Source organism: Triturus cristatus, chromosome 6 (genome assembly GCF_964204655.1).
Source record: "Triturus cristatus chromosome 6, aTriCri1.1, whole genome shotgun sequence".
In the NCBI taxonomy this organism is placed as follows: Eukaryota; Metazoa; Chordata; class Amphibia; order Caudata; family Salamandridae; genus Triturus; species Triturus cristatus.
In genome coordinates, this window is record NC_140589.1 from 1,050,361,235 (window position 1) to 1,050,378,910 (window position 17,676).

Below are 17,676 nucleotides of genomic sequence, written 5' to 3' on the forward strand. Positions count from 1 at the left end.
TGGAATTTGGCAACGGGCGCTATAACCCCCAAAAGGCAGATCAGATATTTAGGGGTCCAAATAACTCAAGATATTTGACAAATTGCCACAACAAACCTCCTTAAAATAGGGAAGGATATTTCTAGCTTGATGAAAGGTTGGAAACATCTTCCACTAACTATTTTTGGTCGAGTTAATTTGATCAAGATGATGGTCCTGCCGAAGTTAACTTCTTTATTTGATTCTATCCCTTTAATGTTTGAAAAAAAGGGGTTGGCAAAACTGCAAAGCGAAATTGCTTCATTTATATGGTCCTCCAAGGGATCTAGGCTTTCATGGAAGAAGATTAGGAGGAAGTATATAAAGGGGGGTCTGGCAGCCCCGGACTTTCAGATCTATTCTTGGGCCTTTCTGCTCAAGAATTGCAGAATGCTTTTGGGAAACCCAGGGAGCTCAGTTAATGGGGAACTATTCTCTGCTTTGTTGAATATCGAGGGGGTTAAGCAGTTTGGTTTTATGTACACATTTTCGGATCCAAAATACTTAAAAAAAGTAAGATTGAAGACTTTGAGAGATTTGGCCATGGTTTGGTATTGGGTAAGAAGAACTATAAATATCCCTTATTTCAGTGCGGGCGCACCAATTTGGGAAACTCCGGGCGCTCCAAGCTGGATGGCTGATGCACTGGCAAGGACTTTAAAAACAGAAGGACCCCAAAAGTGGGGTGATATGTTTGTTGAAGGTATTTTATTACCATGGTCTGAATGTGAGCTGGTTTGGGGCACCAAGTTTTCGAAATTTAAATATCTTCAGATACAAAGCTGGGCCACAGGGAAAGGTCATCTTATTGGACGTCATAATGACTTTGAGGAAAAATTGGCACTGGATGTTTCTTTCAAAAAGGAGGTCGCGATGTGGTACTGGGCTATCGTCGAGCTGGAAGATGGCCCCTTTTTGCTGCCGGAGTCCCTTTGGAGAGAGTGCTTGCCGAGGATCGCGACAGAAGAACAATGGCAAGTAACTATGTTGATTCTATATAAGTTGGTAAAACCTGCAAATTTAAGAAGGAATCATCTGTTCACTCTCCACAGGGCATATTGGACTCCAAAGAGGTTGGCCAAATTTAAAAATGGTGGTGAAGTGAGATGCCCTAAATGCAACAGTCCAAATGAGGACGATATTCATATGTTTGTTACGTGTCCGGCAATCAAGATATTTTGGGATTCTGTAAGTAACTGCTTATCAACAATTTTAAAGCAAAGAATAAAGGTAAGCCCTGAAACTATCATTACTGGCAGATTGGATCTACAATCCAAGAGTTTGGATGATAAAACGAAGTTGGTGTTTTATGCTATTCTGCTGGCCCGCAGGGATATTTGTAAACTGTGGGTTTCCCCTGACTCCCCGACAGACTTAACCTGGATCAAAGCTATGAGATCTATTGGAAAACTAGATATGGCTGTTCCTCAGAAAGAAAAGAAGTTTAGATTTTGGTCTTTATTTTTTGAACACTATGGGTGAAGGGCGGGGACATATATAGTAGTTTAAATTTAAATTTAAATTATCGGTAAAGTCCGGTCCTATGATTAAGTTGCTTTTAATCTCTTGGCGGATCTCCTTGTTTTGGAATAGTCGGAGTTAAGTTCTTGCAATTTTCCTCCCTTAGGCTTTTTAACCCCTTCAGTGCCCATGACGAGCTGGACTCGTCATGGGCTGCGGTGGCGCTGTGCCCATGACGAGTCCAGCTCGTCATGAACTCCGCCCGCTAATGGAAGGCACGGCACTGGGCGGGGAAAGGGGCGGGCATGCAAGGGGTTAAACGAGAAGGATCCTTCCATTATATGAGAGAATTAACACCCTAGGGCGTTACCAAGAGAGAAAGGGTGGAAAGTGACACATGACAAAAAAAAAAAAAAGAAAAACACTGCACTATATGGCACTCTACTCTGTTCCTCTGCACTCTGTACTACTTCACTGTACTCTGAAGCAATCTACTCTATGCCACTGTACTCTATGCCACTCAATTTCACTCTGCGACATTCCACTCTATGCCACTCCACTCTATTCCACTGCATTGTACCCTGCGCCACTCCACTCCGCACAACTATACTCTACGCTACTGTGCTCTATACCACTCTGTTCTATGCTGCTGTACTCTATGCCACTGCACTCTCTGCCACTGCACTCTACAACAATGCACTCAACACCACTTTACTCAAAACCAATACACTCTATGCCACTGCACTCTATGCCAATCTACTCTGCACTGTATGCCACTATACTCTACAACACGGTACTCTATGCCACCTTTACTTTATGTCACTGCACTCTGTGCCATTGCATTTTATGACACTGTATTCTATGCCTCCCTATTCTACTCTGCACTACTGCACTCTACGCCTCTGCCATCTATGGCACTTTACTCTGCGCCACGCTACTCTACGCCACTCTACTCAACACCACTGCACTCTACGATACTTTACTAGACTGCACTCTGCCACTGAACTATACATCACTGTACTCTGCACCACTGCATTCTATGCCACTGCACTCTATTCTGCACCACTCTACTCTATGTAACTGTACTGCACTCTGCGCAACTGCACTTTATGTCCCTGCACTCTGTGCCACTGAACTGTATGCTGTGCCACTCTATGCCACTCTACTCTGCTCTGCACCACTCCACTCTATTCTAAAGCAGTGCACTTTATGGCAGTGCACACTACACCATTGTATTCACAACTAATGCACTCTACACCACTGCACTCTATGCCAACTACTCTGCACCTCTGCACTCTACGCCTCCCTACTCAGCACCACTCTATGTATGCCAATGCCCTTAACCCCACTCTACTATGCACCAGTGCACTCTTCTCTACTGCACTGTACACCACTGCAGTCTAGGCCACTCAACTCCACTCTGCACCACTCCATTCTACTCTACTCCACTCTATGCAACTCTACTCTGCAACACTGCACTCTATACCACTGCACTCTACGCCAATGCACTCTACTCTGTACCACCGCACTCTACACAAGTGCACTCTATGCCACTATTCTATGCCACTAAACTCTACACTCTACCCTTCACCACTCTACTCCATGCCACCTTATTCTACCCTGAAACAATCTACTCTACGCCATTGCACTCTATGCCACTGCATGCTACACCACTCTACGCCACTCCACTGCACGCCACTGCAATATACACTTCACTACTCTATCCACTCTATTCTGCACCACTCTGCTCTAAGTCAGTGCACACTACGCCACTTTACTCAAAACCAATGCACTCTACACCACTGCACTCTATGCCACTATATTTTAAAACACTCTGCGCTACCACATGCAATGCTACTCTACACCATTGCACTATACCTCACTGCTCTCTACACCACTCAACTTTATGTCAATGCGCTCTATTCTACACCACTGCACTCTACTACACTCTCCTCTGCAAGACTGCACTCTCCACCACTGAACTCTTTGCCACTACTTTGCACCACTGCACTCTACACTGTACCACTCAACTGCACTCTATGCCAATGCACTCTACGCCACTCTACTCTGCATAACTCCACTCTACGCCACTGTACTCTATGTAACTTTACTGTGCACCTCTGCCCTCTACTCCTGCACCACTCCAATCTATGCTGTAGAACTCCACTCTATTCCATTTCACTCTACTCTGAAACAATCTAATCTATGCCACCCCACTCTACTCCACTGCACTATACGCCACTCCACTCTGCGCCAGTCCACTCTACACCTCTGCCATCGACGCCACTCTACTTTATGTCACTGCACTGTACGCCAAGGCACTCTGCACCGCTTTACTCAAAACTAATGAATTCAACGCCAATCTACTGTGCACCACTCCACTCTAGGCCACTCTTCTGCGATCTACTCTAGGACTCTACACTTCACAATACTCCACTCTATGACGCTCTACTCCATTAAACTCTGACACACTACTCCATTGCACTCTACTCCACTCTGTGCCGCTCCACGACATTACCCCACTCTATGACGCTCTATGCAACTCACTCTATGCCACTCCATGCTACTTTACTCCACTCTATTCTTTCACACACACTCCTCCACTCTACGCCACTCTACTCCACTCCACTTCACTCTACTACACTACTACACTCTATGCCACTCCACTCTGAACCACTCCGCTCTACGCCTCTGCCATCTACGCCACCCTACTCTAGGTCACTGCACTCTACACCAATGCACTCTGCACCGCTTTACTCAAAGTGAATGAATTCAACACCAATCTACTGTGCGCCACTCCACTCTAGGCCACTCTAAGCAATCTAATCTATGATTCTACACTCCACGATACTCCACTCTATGATGCTCTACTCCATTAAACTTTGACACACTACTCCATTCCCCTCTACAACACTCTACTCCACTTTGTGCCACTCTACAACATTACTCCACTCTGTGACGCCCTACACAACTCCCTCTATGCCACTCCATGCCACTTTAGTCCACTCTATTCTATGCCACTCCACTCTACTCTATGCAACTCTACTACACTCAACTCTATGACACTCGACTCCTTGACTCTCTTCCACTCTTCTCCACTGTACGACACTCTAGAACACTCTGCGCCACACCACTCTACGCCACTCAACTCTACGCCACTCAACTCCCTCCAAGACCCTTTACAACATTCCATGCCACTCAATGCCACTCTACCCTACACCACTCCATGAATCTCAATGCCACTCCATAACTCTTTACCAGATTTGATTCAAAATCTTTATTCTGCACTATAAGCATAGGCCATAAAAGAACAATTGATTAAAATATGACACGTCATAAAAACAGCTTAAAACATAAAAATATACATCCAGAGCTTGACATCCTACAAACAAAAACAGAGCTACAATTGTTAAAAAATGTTTTTTCTAACACATTTTGTTTCCTAGATGTAAGAAGCAACACTAAAAATCTTTGTAGGGACCTCCATAATACATAGAAAACGCATTGCAGCATTAGGATCCCTGATACTGTGTTCAGTAAAAATAAATGTAATAATGCTTCCTTAATTCAAGACGACATCGACAAAAGAGCATAAAGTACTGAGTGCTCTGTTTTGAGGTTCTGTCACAGGGTCATGGGACCAACGCTCTATACCATTGATTAATAATAGGGACAGTGACAAGGTGGTGTACTGTGCCTAGCCGCAATCTGGTCACGATGAAGCGGTGTTGAGTGTTTGTCATCAGAGACAGATACAATTGAAATCCCCCGGGAAGGGCATACAACATATATGTAACAACCGTGGGTTTCCTAACATCAATAAGGGCTCTTAACCTTAGACTTCTGGTGCACACAAATTCTAGAGGGCTCCTGGAGCCCAGGGTAGCCAAACACCAACTTATGGGTGTCATTGATGTTGGAGAGCCACAGGATATGCAAAGCATAATTAACACTAAACAGTCCTGTATCATTGCTTACGTGAATTCTGTCTTGGGTTTAGCCCATATTGAATGCCACAGTAGAATAGGTTTGAGTGTCAGCATGTCTTCCAGGTGAATTAACCCTACTCCCTTGTGAATATTAGATGAGTATGAAGAGGGAGTACACAAAAGGCAGCTTAAAAAGGCAATTTCCTCAACCTGTAAAGGGCTGCTAGGCATATAACCGCAACCGCCATATATTGACGCTGACAATGCTCTTCCTTTATAGATGGTAATCATATCCCTAATGCGGCAGCATCCAATTTTGTGAAAAAACCTGAACACACCCTCACACACTCTATTCATGTTAAGCCAGGCATTCTGTATATGTTAAACCCATGAACCATTGCTGGGGAAAAAAACAAATAACAAAAATAATTAACCTTTGCAATAAGTGTACCCTCAATAAACAAGCATTTGCACTGCAATAGGTCTGGCATTTACGCGAGTTTGAGCTATTGGCATTGTAAATGACAGTGGCTTTTTTTATGTTTTGGTTTTTAAAACATAAATAAAAGGTATTGTCATTCATGGAAATAGCTTAAACTCACATAAATACGAGACCTATTGCATTGCCAATGCTTTTTTTATGGTGCTGATTTCCATTTACAGAAAGAACCCTTTCTTCTATCCCATAAAGAACTATCTGACTCTATCGAAATTATGATTATATCACCGCACAAAATAGAATAGTGGCACCGATTTTCCCAAAAGCCAAAACCTTAGCGCTCTGCCATCCTAATCGAATGACAACACATTATTATTTTACTCACGAAACTTGTGAATATTGGGGTACATAGTGTGGACTATTTTATACCTATATGTATATATAGTTTCAGATAAGATCCATTGAAGGGGTATAACATTTAGCCGTACCAACAAAAAAACTTTTACTGACGTTGCTTCCATCCTATTTAAACATTAAGGGCCATATGTAGGTAGATTCACATTTACCGACTCATAAATACCGAATTTTACCGATTCGGTATTTATGAATCGGTAAATGTGATGTAGGTAATCAATCGGTAATATTTACTGATTCGGAAAGGGTCGGTAATCTAGAATCGGTATTTACCGATTCGGTAATGCTGCATACCTTCCCATTGATTCCTATGGGCCAGGAGGCCCATAGGAATCAATGGGAAGCCAGTTACCATTACCGAATCGGTAAATACCGATTCGGTAATGGGGGGAGCACATTCAAGGGTGGCAGGGTGTCACATTGACACCCTGTTGCACCCCTGATTCCTGCATGTGTGCACATGTGGCGGACATACATGCCCTAAGGGCATGTATGTCTGCCACATGGCACTGTTATTTCAGCAAAATATTGCTTTGTGCAATGTATTCGGTATTTAGCACCAACCTATATTTGGTGCTAAATACCGAATTCTTTTTCCTAGACATCACTCATTTGAGTGTTACCTACATGTCATTTCAGGATTCGGTATTTACCGAATCAGTAAAATTACCGATACGGTAATTTTACCGATTCGGTAAATTACCGAATCCTGACATATGCCCCCTACATAGCAAAAGCCAAAATACCGGTCGGTAACGGGATATTTACCGAAAATCGGCCGTTACCGACCGGTATTTGGCTTCCTACATATGGCCCTAAGTAAGTAAAATCCGACTGACCATAGAATAATGAAAATATTGGTCATTACCCATTGAAACCTGACTAAAAATCAGTATACACATTTTTCACTCTTTGCAGTTACTTACATCAGTTTCCCTTTCCTTGAAGAACAACATTTGCATTTTAATAAATTTTTACATATGGACGAACATCATTATCTATATCTACTGTAAGTACTATAACTCTGCTCCATCTCTTTTTTCTGCATGGTTGGCTAGAACAGAATTACTTTTTTGAACTAACTAAAAAACCTAAATAGGAAAGACACATGGTCTCTTTGTTTTGTTAAAATAATAAATTATTGACCAAACATAGATAACTTCCATTTGTTTTTACAGATTGGAAAGTCCTTACGATGTATAAACCATTTCAATATCCAATTTGGACATCTAGTTGTCTCCTAAAATAAGGTATAAACTATGCAATTGCTGTCACACATTTTCTGACAAATCGCTATCTGAGCTAAACAGTGGACAGGTATAATTAGTATTTCATTTTCCTGTTATATATCCCTGTAGAAATACAGAACTCGTGTGACGCCTTCATACTTAAAGATTAACAATTGTGCTGCTTTAAATTGGGGATCAGTGTCCCGGCCCAGGAATATAGGTATATACCTTGTCTACGAGGTTACCTTTTAATTAACAACAATTTTGGGACACTGGGTTTAAATAGCTATCGAATGACTAAAGATAGTCACTGCATAAAGGACTCTCTTTTTTAACTAACAAAAGAATTTTAAAGCACATCTGTTTTTCCCAAGCACTATTTCCTTGCACGGTTAACTTTATTTCTCTTTCTCTATGGAGACATAAGGTTATGTCCCCATTTCTTCTTTTTCTTGGGTGATAGTTTCACGAAACAAAGAATGTGTGTTCCAACACCAAATCTTATTATGGATCTGTCTAGAAGATTGTGTGTTCTTCTGTCAACATTGGCATAGACATCAAAGTTATGAAGCATAGAGTGCTCATATTTGTATCATGATCATTGTCCCAGGCTTAGAGTGCTTTTGTATGTTTTATATTGTGTTTATTTTGCACTTTATTATAGAGAAAGTTGAGACGGTTCTCCTGACGAAGGCTTATATGCCGAAACGCGCGTCGTGTTCTCATCGACCGCCAGCCTTTGAATTATTTGCCAAAACATCAACTCCTTCTCCTATTATTTCTTTGTATAGCACTGTAAATTATTGTTTTTGGTATAACATTTTGTGTTTTTGTACATATGTGTTTGTGTTTATGTAATGTAAACATTGGGGAAATTTCTTTTTTGAAATACACTATCTTCTGTGAAATAATAATCATTGAAAATACCAAAATATAAAAAGAAAAAGGAATAGGAGAAAAATATGATGGAAAAATAATTAATAAAAAATATGTTTTGTAATAAAAAGAATTGTTCCAAGTCATATGTACATGTTTAATCTTACATGCACTTTCTATCTTCATATGTATTGATTCTAGTTATTAAACAACATAGATCTTATGCTTAGCCCTTATTTTTACCCCTTATAGTACCTTTCCCTACAGCTAGCAAGATTCAATGTTTTCAGTAGGGGCCCCCTTCTAACCAAATTGTATTAACATTCAGCATTAGCCTCAGGTTCGAAACACTTGCCCAGCTCCAACTGCAGCTCTCCTCTGGAGTCCCCATGCTGTCACCTTTATAAACAGCCTCTGCTGGTATGGGTCACTGGCCTAGACGTACAGGTGAACTTAAGATTTACCCTCATTGACCCTTCAAGGCCGCAATCAGCATGCACCGCCATAATACATGCGGAAAGTATCAAATTTAAACAAGTCTGATCATAAAACAGCAACAGATAGGTAGAGTGAGAATCGGCTGCTCTGACATTTGCACTATGTTACCAATCTTTCGGATTCACTACCATCTTGGTGATAATTACTAGTGTTGCATTACCACATAAAATGCAGCTAAAAATCAGCCCTATTTATTATGTTCCCGAAGTTGTTGGGTGTAGGAGCACCCGTGGAATTTCCACGGCACCTTCCTTAGATCTGCTGGGAAGGTTTCATTGTGGTTAACTTGCGAAGCCCAGAAGAGCGGACCTTGGTGGCACTGTTGCAAAGAATCGCACTCCACTCCTGAATGGTAAAGGTGGCCTAAGGTAGAGCCCCTGGAATTATGCGCACTGGAGAGCCCAATTATACAAAGGGATTGGATAAATCCCGCTGTCAGAAAAGGCAAATAATGCTGTTATTTCTGCAATGATTTCTCCACATGATACTGTCTCAACAAAGTTTCAATTTAACATTACAAATTGAACATCTGAGTACTGCAATCAGCAAAGGAAAGGAGACCAACCAACCTTTGCAAAGGGTCTCTCATTGAGAAAAGTCCCGTGTGGGAACCTTATTTACCTAACTTTCGATCTATTTTGAGCCAAAAGCAAATTTAATTGAGTGAAATCTGCGGCAGACCGTTGATTTTGAGGCAAGCGCACTCAAACTGCAATTACGTGGATATTACCACAGCCTCATATATTTCAGTGGTCCGGTTATATGCCGCCCCAAATGGCAAGATGACAGCAATCTTTAGTAAAGAGAATTTGTCTTTAATGTGCTTACATGCAAAGATCCGCTGTAGTAGTATGTATTGTTCTTAAGACTTTTAATAACGAGGAAAGGACCATGTCAGTGAGTGGGGTCCCTTCCAAGTAATCGCCCAAAGGGATGCAATTTTTTAGGTCTTTCTGTAAATATGCATAAATCCCACAGGATTGCAGATGCGGACTTTCGAGAACACTGGTACACAAAGTACGGCCTGCTGATCATCTGCTGGGACCCCTGGTAAATCAGGAGAGAAAGCTGGTCCATTTCCGTAATTGGCAAATTCTGTTAACCGAGAAACATCGTTATGTGATTCTGGGCTTGGTTTCTAAAGTAAGTTCCGCTAGTTTTCTTCGAATAGCTGTCCTGCTCACAGAACAAGCAGAATGACTATAGAAACAAAGCCTAGAATCAGAAAGGCAAAACAAGCATTTGCAATGCAATAGGACTTGCATTTACATGAGACCTATTGCATTGGAAACGGGACGAGAAGGCACAAACAGGAGTGAGGGGATGGGTTGGGCGAGAACTCATGGATTGTGGGAGGGGGCACAAGGGGGGTGAGACAGGGAAGAAAATAGTGTTCGGAGTAAAGGGGCCAGTAACCATGGAAGGATACAAATAGCAGTCATGAGGAGAACTAACAAGCCTAAAACCAATGGGAAGGCAGCATTTAGGACCTAAGTCAATGAAAAAGATGGGCGGAGAGTGGCCAGAGGTTCCATGAAGCTTCCAGGCTATACTGAATACTGCAAGCCTCCCAAAGCGTGCAGCGCATGCGTTGCAACGCTAGGCTCGACCTAAAAAGGAACTAACCATCTGAGTAGTTTTCCCACAAGACATAAATGTCTCGGATTCATTATTATTTAATAATTTCTTGGATTCCCTGAATCCAGCAAAAGTATTTATTAGTTGCTGTAGCTTGACTGCGGTACTAGACAATAGGACCGTATTGTCTGCATAGAAGAGGACAAATGAGGCGACTAGCAACAGTTTATGCATCGGCCTGCTAGGACCCGAAGGCATCATCAACACCATTTATAACAAGTATTGGCATAGCCAATAGGTCTCGCCTTTGGGACCTCATAAGTGTTTGGCCAGAGCTATTGGCCATGCATTTAAGCTATGTTGGAGGACTTACTTCAAGGACTTTTATTGCATACAAGAGTAGGGGGCGAAGGGGGGGCAATCATGTTCGTAGATCAATGAGACGTAGAAGATAAACAGGATACAGGAAATCAGTTATAAATAATCCAAAATGGGCTGCACGCATAGTTTGATAAAATAGCGAAGAAGGCATGCTGCATTCTGCCTTCTCTAAATAATGGTATCTAGGTAGATACACACCCTTGGTACAGTGAATAATTGTCTACGCACAAAACCCTTAGGGTAAGAAACACTACAACAATAATACAATTACCTGAATATGTCAGGCTTAACCCCTTCGCTACTAGGCCTTTCACTCCCCTGTGCGAAGCCTTTTTATGGCTTTTTGGGGTAGTTCATGCTTGAGCCCCTATAACTTTTTGACCACATTAGGTTTCCACGCAAAATCTGCGTCCTTTTCTTCCAATATCATGGGGATTCTAAAGGTACCCAAGGTTTGTGGATTCCCCTGGAGGGGACCCAGAAATTAGCCAAAATACAGCAACATTTTGGAAAAATGCATAAAAAGAGCTGCAAATGAAAGCGTCTGTTTTTTCCCTGCAAATGGTATCAACAAAGGGTTTGTGGGGCTGAAATCACAGTTTTCCCAGCTTTCAGGGACTGACAGACTTTTGTCAGAAAACCAACAATTTTTCACAATTTTGGCATTTTACTGGGACATAGCCTATTTTTGCTATTTTTTGTGCTTTCAACCTTCTTCCAGTTAATGGTAGAAATGGGTATGAAATAATGGATCCAGGAATGCTATAACTTTTAGAAGAGTAGACACATTTCTGAATTCAGCAAGGGGTCATTTGTGTAGATCCTTCAAAGTTTCTTTATAGAAACCACCAGTTGAAAATAGGAACAATTGAAAATGAGTTGAAAAAAACTGAAATTTGTGCCAACGTTTTCACGTGTAACTTCTTCTAATTATGACAGATGTTTGAAAGCAATATACTGTTACATCCGCTGGACCTTTCTAGTTGTGGGGAATATATAGGACTTGTAGGTTCACCATGAACCCGACAAACCCAGAGCCAATAATTGAGCAGTATCTTGCAATGGTTTTTTTATCATGTACAGGGTATCTAGCAATTAATTTGGGAAAATATATATAGTGAAAAATCGGGATAAAAGACACCTATGTATTTCTGAAATTGGAACAAAATATAGAGTTTAGAAACAGTAGCTATTTGCACATTTCTGAAATTGTGAGTACCCATACTAGCATGAGAATTATAGGACATTTTTCAAACTGACTTCTTTTTTACACATTGTCTTTCATGTGGAAGGCAGAAATGCATAGAAAGACAATAGGTAATAACAATTGCTCTACAATTCTGTGTTACCCTAAGTCTCCCAATAAAAATGGTACCTCACTTGTGTGGGTAGACCTAGTGTCCGCGACAGGAACCGGCCCAAAACGCAACATGGACACACTTTATTTTTACAGTGAAAACTGACCCTTGTTGTAGATTTTGAACCCTAGGTCCGCCGGCACCTAGGGAAACCTAGCAAACATATATACATTTTTGAAAACTAGACACCCAGGAGAATCCAGAATGGGATGACTTGTCTGGCTTTTACTAGGTTCTGTTACCCAGAATCCCTTGCTAACCTCAAACTTTGTCAAACAAACCACATTTTCCTCACATTTCTGGGGTTGAAAGTTATGGAATCTGCGTGGATCCACAAAATTCCACCCACCCCGCAGTCTTCCGAGAAAAATGACACCTCACTTGTGTGGGTATCCCTAGTGGCCGCGACAGGAAACGGCCCAAAACGCAATGTGGAGACACCACATTTTCACAGTGAAAACGGACCATTTTTTTGCAAAGTGCCTAGCTGTAGATTTTGAACCCTAGCTCTGTCGGCACTTAGGGAAAACCTAGCAAACCTATACATTTTTGAAAACTAGACACCCATGGGAATCTTTTCCTCACATTTCTGTGGTAGAAAGTTCTGGAATCTGCGTAAATCCACAACATTCCACACAGTCTGCATTTCCCTAAGTCTTCCGAGAAAAATGATACCTCACTTGTGTGGGTAGACCTAGTGTGTCACGCTCCGTCTTCCGGTGCTCCTCGGAGTTGTACTGATGCTGAATGGGGTCCACCTCTCGACCTCCCCAAGTCCGGAATATAGAATAACACAGACTGGTGAGGTGGTCGAGCGAGGGAAGGAAAGGGTAGGGACAGCAGGGAAGGAGATCTGAAACGAGAAAACACCTCAGGTTTATCAGGAGAGAGGACACAAGGGGGGATACTGGTACCGCCCAATATTCTAAGGAACTGTAACTGGTAGGGTCACTCAGAGCTCTTCGACCCCCTCTCTAGAACCCTCTTCTGCACAGAACGAAAAGAGAATAAACTAAACAGTGGGCACTGTTTCCTATCACAGTGGTGAGTCCGATTATGCCAAACACTACAAACAAAACTGGGCATGAAGTAGTGAAACAATGTCTCCCGTCAAGGAGTCTTACGGTTTCGTAGTACTGAGGTGCCGGTAGTATGGCCTTGCCGGTGTAGCGGTCGTGGAGAACACTGCCACGGTAACGTGATGCCTTCAACCAGCACCCCCAGTAGCTTTAGCGCTCCTCTGCACGAGGCTCCGCCAAGGAGTCTCTCCAACAGAGGAGCGGACAAGGAAGGTGCCGACAAACAGCACCACAAGCGGCTTTAGCGCTCCTCTGCACGAGGCTCCGCCAAGGAGTCTCTCCAACAGAGGAGTGGACAAGGAAGGTGCCGACAAACAGCACCACACGAGGCTTTATCGCTCCTCTGCACGAGGCTCCGCCAAGGAGTCTCTCCAACAGAGGAGCGGATAAGGAAGGTGCCAATAAACAGCAACACAAGAGGCTTTAGCGCTCCTCTGCACGAGGCTCTGCCAAGGAGTCTCTCCAACAGAGGAGCGGACAAGGAAGGTGCCGATAAACAGCACCACAAGAGGCTTTAGCGCTCCTCTGCACGAGGCTCCGCCAAGGAGTCTCTCCAACAGAGGAGCGGACAAGGAAGGTGCCGATAAACAGCACCACAAGAGGCTTTAGCGCTCCTCTGCACGAGGCTCCGCCAAGGAGTCTCACCAACAGAGGAGCGGACACGGAAGATGCCGGGATGGAACAAGGGCTGCTCTGCGTCTGCTACTCACGTCCCGCGTCGAGAAGCGCTGCAGCTGGTCACCGGGTCGGAACGAGTCAACGGTTCGCCAGGACTGGACGTCAAAAAGAAAATAACCAGCGTCTGTTTGCTCTTCCGGCTCACAGATAAGGGATTCGGCGCACAGCATACGCGTCACGTTTAGACGCGTCGCGCGCTGCGCCTCATGGGAATTGTAGTTTTCTCTGAATCGGGACAGTCAGTGATTACCGGGTGCTCGGCCTGACAGTACATCCACCCTTCCGAAGACACTGACTGGCTTTAGGTTTTTCAGGGTATCTTGCGTGGAATGCCGCAACCAGCCGGGCCGCATGAACCGCGGAAACCGGTTCCCACGAGTTTTCTTCCGGCCCATACCCCTTCCACGCCACCAGATACCATAACTTGTTTCTCATCACTTTGGAGTCCAGGATGCCTCGAACCACATATTCCTGATCTTGTTGTACCCATATAGGCACCGGACGTTTCTTCACCGGACAATGGGATGGTTTAAGGAGAGAGACGTGAAAGACCGGATGGATGTGTAAGGATGAGGGCAATTTCAGTCTGACAGCTACAGGGTTGACATGCTGGAGTACACGGTACGGACCTATGTATTTTGGGTGAAAAGCGCTGTGTCTTTTGAACCTGATGTTCTTTGTTGACAGCCAAACCCACTCCCCTCGTTTGTATGAGGGACCAGGTCGACGATGTTTGTCAGCCTGAGCCTTGTACTGCTTCTTGGCCTTTAGCAAGGCATCCCGTGTGTCTCGTAATATGGAGTGTATGTGTTCTAGCCGTTCTTGTACTGTAGGGAGTTTGGAAGGTGGAAGAGGAAGGATGAGAGGAGTGAACCGGGGGTGAAATCCGTAAGAGCTAAAGAAGGGGGAGTGTTGGGTGGAGGTGTGTTTGGCGCTATTGTAAGCTATCTCCGCTACCCATAACCACTCCACCCACGCCTCTGTATTGTTGTCCACATAGCAACGGAGGAATTGTTTTAACGTCTGATTAAGTCTTTCCGTTTGGCCATCTGATTGTGGGTGAAAACTGGTGGAAAGAGCGGATTCAATCTTAAGTTCTGAGCACCAGGTCTTCCAAAACCGGGCAGTGAACTGGGCCCCTCGGTCCGATACGATGACTTTTGGAAGGCCATGAAGACGGATGACATGAATCAGCAGTAGCTTGGCTAAAGAACTCGCGGTGGGAACCTGTTTGCAGGCAATAAAGTGCCCCATCTTGGTTAAATAATCAATGACAACCACAATGGCAGTGCACCCTTGGTCCCGGGGTAACCCTACAACAAAATCCACGGAAAAACGTTCCCAAGGGGTGTCGGGTGTGGGTAGAGGCTGTAACAATCCTTGAATAGGGTGATGATCGGTTTTCATCTGGGAACAGGTGACGCAGTTTTTTACCCAAGACACGACGTCGGTACGTACTGAGGGCCACCAGAATTGTCGCAGAATCTTTTCCAAAGTTTTCCTCTCTGTGTCCGGCACAGGGGAGGTCGTGACACGATGTGAACACCTTTCTCCGTAACTCCTGAGTGGGGATCAAGAGTTGGTGACCGTTAAAAAACAGCCCCTGCGCGGTCGCTGGACTCGTCCCTCACGGGGCCCACTGGGGTGGCGGTGCGGGTGTGGAAGTTGGCGACTGACTCGCTGGGCTGGAAGGATAGGCTCACCCTTGCTACCCCGTTGTTTGACTCTGAAAAATTGGGGAAGCTTTGGCATACGAAAGGTTTTGAGAAATGGGACTTGATCGGTATCTCCAGGGTTGGAGATTTGCTGATTAAGGGGAGGGTGAAGTCCTTTGAAGAGCTGCAGAAGGAGTATGAGTTGGGGAAATCTGAGTTTTTCCGCTATGTTCAGGTGCGTCATGCCCTGCGGTCAGTTCTCGTAGAAGGTGAGAAGGTGCCTGAGTCCTCTCCATTGGAGGACCGGATCCTCGATGGCCATATGCCAGAGAGTACGATCTCTCTTATCTATAAGAAATTGATTAATGTTCGGGCGGACCTGCCATTGGGGCTGCGGGACCAATGGACTAGGGACGGACTGGAGCTGGATGACGAGGATTGGCAGTCTGCGGTTTCCTCTCCTAAGGAGGTCGCGATCCCGTCGCGTCTGCGGCTGGTGCAGCTCAAAATACTCCACAGAGTCTATGTTACGGGGCCAAGGCTGGTTCATATGGGATTTTCTGAGGAGGGCTTATGTAGGAGGGGCTGTGGTATGGTGGGTACCTTCCTGCATATCATTTGGGAATGTGGCGTCATCATGGAATTTTGGAGGAGAGTCCATGCGGTAATGGGGGAGGTGACGGGCATTGTTATGCAGCCGGAGGCGCGGTGTTGTCTCCTGAATGTTTGGGGGCCTACTGATCACGATGAGGCACAGACCCAGTGGGTGACTCTGGGTAACATGGTGGCTAAGCGAGACATCGCGCGCCTGTGGGGCTCCGCGGGACCCCCCACATTGGCTGCGTGGAAGGAAAACATGGACTGGAGTATGTTCAGGGAAAAGACGGTATATTGCGCTAGAGGGCGCCCTCGGAAGTGGCATGCCATTTGGGGGCGGTGGAACCAATATAGGGGGGGGGCATATGTCTTGCCCCTGATCTGGATCCCCCCGAGGAGCAGCTCTCTCCTTAGCATTCTTTCCAGCTCTGTACATATATTTGATTGTTAATTGACTTCTTGGGTCTCTGCTTTTCCCCTTTTTCCTCTTATCACAGCACTGTGACTGATAGACGAGGGGGGTCCGGTCTCCCCTGAGGGGCAATCACCAGTTGTATTCAGTGTTTTTCGCCTTGCTTGGGTTTGGTTTGTGTTAGTGTTTATTTAAAATAGAACCTTTTTGCTTCTCCTTTTATGCACTGTGGACGCTTCTTTGTACTGCTCTCTTGAAGCTGCCAAACCTCCGGGTTGTCGGCTGAATAGCTGTGTCCCTGATTTTTGATGAATAAAGGTTTAAAAAAAAAAAAAACAGCCCCTGGTGGCTCTTCCATTCTGGGTGGCATTTCAACCAGGTTCTCCAGGTAAAGGTGTTCATTCCTTGCTTGGTCTTCTGTAAAAACAGATCCGTATGGATGGCCCGATCACTCGGCTGGGTTCGATTATGGCCCTTTCCGTGGTTCCGGGTTGACCTGTCGGCGTTTCTTGGCGTGTCAGGGCGTCGGCTTTCTGGTTGTCTTTGCCAGGGCGAAAGGTGATAAGGAAATGGAATTCCGCAAAAAACAGCATCCACCGGAGCTGACGCAGAGTTAGATGTCGTGCGGCTCGCATGAATTGGAGGTTCCGATGATCGGTGTAAACGGTGACTTGGTGAACCGCCCCTAATAACCAATGTCGCGTTTCACTAAACGCATCCTTTATCGCTAAGAGCTCCTTCTCCGCAATCGTGTAGTTCTGTTCTGCGGAGTTGAGCTTTCGGGACATGAACGCAATGGGGTGCAGGTATCCGGTTTCTTCATTCCTCTGGGATAAGACCGCTCCCACTGCTACTTCCGAAGCGTCTGCTTCCACGATGAAAGGTATCTCGGAACGAGCATGGGCCAACACAGGGGCGGAAGTAAAGGCTTGTTTGAGCTGTTCGAAAGCACTTTGGGCGTCGGAAGACCAGTGAAAGGGTACCTTTTTCCGGGTAAGTTGGGTGAGAGGTGTTACTTTCTCCGAAAAGTTAGAGATAAACCTCCTATAAAAGTTGGCAAACCCTAAGAAACTT